This window comes from Chrysochloris asiatica, unplaced genomic scaffold (genome assembly GCF_000296735.1).
Source record: "Chrysochloris asiatica unplaced genomic scaffold, ChrAsi1.0 scaffold00044, whole genome shotgun sequence".
Taxonomy (NCBI): Eukaryota; Metazoa; Chordata; class Mammalia; order Afrosoricida; family Chrysochloridae; genus Chrysochloris; species Chrysochloris asiatica.
In genome coordinates, this window is record NW_006408562.1 from 5,072,882 (window position 1) to 5,080,189 (window position 7,308).

Here is a 7,308-nt window from a genome sequence, read left to right on the forward strand (position 1 = left end):
CAGGCACTTAATTAGAAAACTAGGTTTTCTGACTCACAAAGCTGAGCACCTTTGGACCAAGGATTATGGTTGAGTGGTGTGCCCTTTGGGTATTTATCAATAGCATTAAAAGAGCTTTGTAACATTGCTAGAGCGGGGAAGAGATGGAAGACAAGAGAAACGTCATCTGTGGGCATGACTAGGAAGAGGCTGTCCTGACTGAAAGTACTGTGCTCTGAGCATTTCTAATTCTGAATTGTAACCTGTTGACATCCCTAATAAACATCATAACTGTGAGCACGGTGCCTGAGTTTCATGTGATCACTGCAATGAATTACTGAACCCAGTTGAGTAGAGTGTGCTCTGTGGGGGATGTTTGGTACCATTTTTTTTTTTTTTTCTCAGTCAGGTGTTTACAAATTTCTTGAATTTCTATTTTTCTGGAAATGGCCTAATTTCACCATTGTATTTGAGGAATAATTTTCTGCATTTATAATTCTTGATTGATAACATTTTCATTCAGAATTTTATACATATTATTCTATTGTCTTCTTGCCTGCATTGTTTCTGCAGAGATATCAGAGCTGGGTTTTTTTTTTTTTTTTTTTTTCCTGAGGTGCTCCCATAATTATTTTCTAATATTTTTGTTGCTGTTTTGGAAAGTTTGTTCATGATATGTCTTGATAATTTTCCTTAGGAACCTATCCTACTTGGGATTCATTGAGCTTCTTGAGTGCATGTCTTTTCATCTTTTAGAATATTTTCTTCCAACACATCTTCTACAATGTTTCATTTACTTTTTTGTTTGCTGTTTCTTCCTATACTAGAATTCTGGTTACATGCGAGTTCTTCATCTTAATGGTGTGCCACATAATTTTTAGGCTTTCTTCACTTTTGTTACTTTTTTTTTTCTGCTCCCGTGAAGATTTATAGCCTTGGAAATCCTGTGTAGGTTCAGAAAGAGTTGGAACCAACTCAAAGGCACACCACCACCACCACCATCACAAAGACCTCTACACACACTCATTCAGATATTAATGGAAGATAAGTGATGAACATGGAATTTTAACACCACTTTTTGTTGTGATGTGCCATGGAGTTGGTTCCAACTCATAGCGACCCTGTACAGGGTTTCTGAGGCTGTAAATCTTTACAGCAGCAGAATGCCTCACCCGCGGAACAGCTGGTAGTTTTGAACTTCAGTTCGCTTCCCAATTCATAACCACTATGCTACCAGAGCTAGTAAGGAAAACTCCACTCTTTCATGACCTAAGTGATGTCAGAAGAAGCTAATTAAAACAAGTTTTAAGTAAGATACATGTTCTTCTAATGTAGCACTCAGAACTCCCAGTTTTCAATGTAAAATAATTCTTCATACCAAAGCCAGTCGAATTGCAAAATGAATTTTTAAAGATAATAAAAAATGCAAGCCCTCCCCCCAAACAACAGAGATGGTACAATTATTTGCTTAAGATTTTAAAGCAGCCACCAAAAATTGTTTCAATGAGCAATTGAGACCCATGAAGACACAGAAGCTCACATCAAAGAAATATAAATGTAATCAATAGCCAAATGGTGGTGGTGGTGATGGTGGTGGTTCCAACTCTTTCTGAACCTACATAGGATTTCCAAGGCTGTAAATCTTTATGGGAGCAGAAAGCCTCATCTTTCTCCCACAGGACGGCTGGCAGCTTTGAACTGCTGACCTTGAAGTTAGCAGCCAGACTAATAACCTGTATGCTACCATATAGAGGTGGACATGTTAGTTTTCTACTAGATCTTCATTGATATTCCAATAGATGGGCAGAGTAAGCTTCTACTGACACCATGACAATGGAGGTCAGTGGCCTCATTATTTCTGATCAGCCAAAAATCTTGACTCCTTAGTAAATTTCATCAAATAGATTTTAGGTTAGAAAGTTCTGGGGCAACTTATAGCCCAGCAAGGATAGAAGCTCATTTTCTCCCTTAGACCTTTGTTGAAATTTCCCCCCATGATGCTGGGAAAGAATATATTGTCTAAAAGTTTCCCTTTTTTTCTGATACTTTATCTAACAAGAGCAGGTTTTTGTGATTGTTTCTTTTTTCTTCTGCTTCTTATTACTATTATTTTCATCTGTGCTCATTTCAAACTTCATCCGCACACAGAGGCAAGAAGAAAACCCAAGAACTCATTCCCATGCCATTCCTTTGGCTCTGAAATACTGCATGAATAATTTGTTTTATAAAAATCAACTCAAGGCTGGTCTCTATGAGTTGAAGAGTATCCCAGCTGTTTGACTTTTCTGACATGTTATGACACTTCATAGTCCTTGATATCAATCACCACTCTTCTATTCCCTCAAGTCCTAGGATTCTGCAACATGCTCCAATGTCTCACAAAACTTACAATTGTCAAAAGAAATGACTCACAAAAATGTGGAGGCTGGCGAGTCCCAAATCCACAGTTCAGAGATCAGTCTGGATACATCTTCTCACCTACATAGTCTCTGGAGCTGAGAAACCAAAACTGGAAAATCATACGATAGGCTACTGATGCACGAGGCTGTGGAAGCTGGTGAATCACATCAGGTAATGTGCTGAAAGTCCCACAAACTTGAGGTCAGACATAAGGAGCCAGATACAAGATTCAGGGCAAGAGTATAAGCTTTTCCAAAGCACTTATAAATTGGATCAGACCATGCCCCAAGGGAAGCTAAAGGTGGTGACTTGAGTCACACCCTCCACAAAAGTGGAGGCCTTCTTAATATTTAGATCCACTGTAATCTTTAGTCCTTAGCCCACTTTATTCTCTACTCCTTAATAAGTCATTTCAAAATGTGTCCATAATATAGGCAGAGAGGCAAGGATCTACAATACATCATAAAATAAACAAATTTGGTTTGAAGGGCTATGATAAATAATTAGTTATCCTTCAGGTACCTAGCCTTTCAGAATCTTACATTTGGATTATGTATAGTGTACAGAATTGAAGTTTTATGAATACTAAGCAGAAATTAAGAGGTAAAAGTCTGTCTACTTCATCCTTACAGTAGAGGATGTCTCACAGTTGATGATATTTAGAAAATACTTTCCTCAAAGATTGTTTTCCTTATTTCTTTTTCTGAAAGAAGAAATCACATACAACAACCCATATGGCAAATAAGACAGTGATAGAATTTTGTGTAGAGAGTGCATCAGCTCTGTAAGATAAACAAGCACTGGACTGCTAACCACAAAGCCATTGGCTTGAGTCTACCAGCTGCTCCACAGAACAGAAATTAGGCTTTCTGCTCCCACAAATATTTACATTCATATAAACCCTATACATGGTTGTTGTGAGTCTGAAGCATCTCGTCAACATTTAACAACAATATCATTTTGTGTCAGTAGTGAAGAAAATCAATAACCAATAGTACTTAAGGACAAAGTCCAAGCTATTTGTGTGGCACTGTAGGAGAAGCACTCAGCCCCCAAATTGGTTTGAACCACAAGGTCAGTAGTTCAAACCCACCAGCTACTCCTTGGAAACCCTATACAGGGTCATTAGGAGTAGATGGCACTTAACAACAATGAGGGCATTGGCAAAAGGCAAGGCTGAAGGAATTGACAGAATACAAATTGATATTTTTCAACAAATCGATGCAGGTGTTCACTCATCTATGCCAAGAATTGGGAAGACCTTGCCAACCTATTGGAAGACATCCATATTTGTGTCCATTTCAAACAAATGACTCAATGAAGCATAGAAATCTTTGAACAATATCATTAATACCACATGAAAGTAAATTTTTCTAAAGAAAATTTAAAAATATTTGTAGCAGTACATCTACAGGGAACTGCCAAAAAGTCAAGCCAGATTCAGGGAAGGATGTAGGACCTAGTTTACCTAAAGGGAAGAGGCTTTGAAATACTTACTGATGAAGATCAAACATAACAGCCTTCAGTATGGATTGCACCTCAACGTATAGAAACCAAAATGTAAAGAAATCAAAAATCATCACAATTGGACCACATATAGCATCATGATAAATGGAGAAAAAATTGAAGTTATCAATCAATTTACTTGGGTCCATGATCAATACTTGTGGAAGCACTACCAGAAAGAAGTGTGATGTTATTACTTATTGCTTCTGTCTCCCAGTGACCCTACGTACAACAGAATGAAACACTGCCTGGTCCTGTACCATCCTAACAATAGTTACTGTTAGTTGAGCCCATTGGTGCTACCACTGTGTTCATTCATCACATTGAAGGTCTTCGTCTTTTATGCCAACCCTCTACTTTTCCAACCTCTAGTTCTCCAGGAAGTGGTCCCTCCTGATACTATGTACAAAATATGAGACATGAAGTCTCACCATCCAGGTTTCTAAGGAATATTCTGGCTGTATTTCTCTCAACACAGATTTGTTTGTTGTTCTGGCAGTCCATGGTACTTCTAATATTCTTCTCCAACACTGCAACTCGAATGCATTGATTCTTCTACTTGTGTTTTATTGATAATGCTAAGGCATTCTAATGTGTGGATCATAATAAACTATAGATAACATTTCAAATAATGGGCATCCCAGAACATTTGACTGTGCTCAAGAGGATCCTGTACATACACCAAGAAGCAGTTGTTGGAACAGAGCAAGAGGATACTGAAAGGTTTAAAATCAGAAAAGGTATGGGCTAGACTTATATCCTTTTGCCATCTGTATTCAAGTTACATGCTGAGGAAATAATCTGAGAAGCTGGATTATATGAAGAAAAATGTGGCATAAGGATTGGAGGAAGACTTACTAACAACATGCAATATGCAGATGATACAATCTTGTTTGTTTGAAGCAAAAAGTTTTTGAAATACTTACTGGTGAAGATCAAAGACTACAGCTCATACTATAGATTGCACCTAAATGTAAAGAAAACAAAAATTCTCACAACTGGACCAACAAAAAACACGATAAATGTAGAAAAGATTAAAGTTGTCAAAGACAACTTAAACTTTTAAATTTTATAGAAGCAGCAGTTAAGAAATCAAACCACGTATTGCATTTGTCAAATCTGCTGCAAAAGGCACTACTTTGTGGAGCATGATGAAACTGACCCAAACCATGTTACTTTCAATCACCTCATAAGCATGTGATAATTGGACAATGAAGAAGGAAGACCAAAGAATAATGAATACATTTGAGGTATGGAGTTGGAGAAAAATTTGAAAGTACCACGGACTGCTAGAAAAACAAATTAATCTGATTTGGAAGATATACGACAGAATGTTCCTTAGAAGCAAGATGGCAAGACTTTGTCTCTAGTATTTCTTTTCTCATACTTCATCTCTCATAACTCAACAGGTTATCAGGAGGAATAAGTCCCTGGATAAGGACATCATGTTTAGTAATTTAGAGGGTCAACAAAAAAGTGGAATGCCCTCAACTTAGATTTGAGATAGTGTCAGCAACAGCGGGCTCTACTATAGGAAGGCTGGTGAGTCTGCTCCAGGGCTTAGCATTGCTTCTCTCTGTTGTGCACAGGACTCCTATGAGCCAGAACAAACTCAATGGCACCTAACAACAAAAGCAACAACAACCTCATGTTCTATACAAAACTTGGGATCTAAGTTTTGAACGGAGTTTTGTTTACTACAGAAAGAGAGTTCCTAACTGCTCCACATGCCAGCTGAGGCAAAATATTGCAATTGAAGATATCTTGGATATTCTAGACCAACTCAGGTCTCAGCTAAGTACAGCTGTATGAATTACCCCAGCTGATATCATACAAAAATGATTCAACTGAGCCCATCTAGCACAAGGATTAATGAAGACATCAAATCTTGGGATAATTTGTTACACAATAGCTAAGTGATACAGGAAGTATTAAGAGGAAAACAAGCGAGAAAGTGAGAGATGAAACAGAGAAGGGAACAAACCATAAAAATGGAATCATTGATGTCTTGGGCTAACTTCTCTAGAGAAGAAAAACAAGTTTTGGGTAAGTAGATAGCTAGATTGATTGATTGATTGATTGATTGATTGATTGATTGATTGATATTTATATCAAGGGAATGGCTTATACAATTATGGAGTCTGGCAAGTTCCAACTTGGCCATAGACGTCTCCTGTCTCATTTGGTTGCAGCAACTGATTAACCAAAATCAGCTGGTGAATGACATATTGCTGCTCACAGGGCTGAGGGAGTTAATGAATCCAAAATCTTCAAGTCTTATAGCAGGCTGAAAACTCCTCACATCCCAAGAACCAGTAGTCAGAGAATGATGAGATAAATACAGAGTTGAAGAAGAGCTCAATTTTTTTCCAGAGAATTTTCATATATTAGATGCAGGCCACAACTCTTAGGAAACTCCCCTTTCAGTGGATTGACTATTCACATCAGGTCACAAAATGGAGGAGGATTATATATCTGCCAGATCACTGAGCATCCTGGTCTAATCAAGCTGAGTCAACATTTGTCATCACAATAGATGAGTGGGTATCTGCTGTATGTAACTGAGCCTCAATCTTGCTGAAGAACTTTGCTTTAAAACATGCCTTGACAGGGTAAATAGGGAAGGGCAGCTTAGACATTGGCTGTCTAAAATGAGGGGGTGATAAAGGCATGAAGCAACTGGCTTACAAGGTTTCAAGGGAGCGTTTAGTTTAATAGTGTGGGGGGGGCGGGGAGAAAGAGTCACCACTGAATAGTTTTCATCATGTCTAGATGGGTCTGGTTAAAAGAGATGTGTATAAGAGTCTTATGATTCAATAGTGAGTAATTGTTATCATGACTAATTGCAGCTGTCACAATTGTAAAGGTAGAAGTATTGTAACAAAAACAGGGGAGGAGTAACTATGTAATAAAAACATAGTTCATCTTACAGTACAGAAACAGAGAAACCTAGGACCATCAAGGGAGAAGAGCACAAGGGGAATGCAAGACCTTATCAAGAGAAGCAGCGTTACCAAAGATGGAGGCAGAAATGGGGTCATGGAGAGAGGGAGCAGCTGAGGACTCTAGATTTATGGGAAGAGAGGGACTGAGAGCTGGTGGCCAGGAGGCCGACTTTGTCGAATGTGCCCTTTGGTAATGCACATTATTATATATGTCTGAGTGTTTTGTTTTGTTTTAAAGCAGCTAAAATGAATAGAGAGAAACACCGTTAACTAATGGTACATGGAGGGGATTATAACCATTGTAGTGAAACAAGGGATATGATTTCTTGAATGCAAAACTACTGATTATCTGCCCTGTAAACTTCTACTCAATCCACAATAAAAACCTTGAACTAAGGAGCTCTGGTAGCGTAGTGGTTACGAATCGGGCTGCGAACCTTAAGGTCAGCAGTTCGAAACTACCAATTGCTCCGCGGGA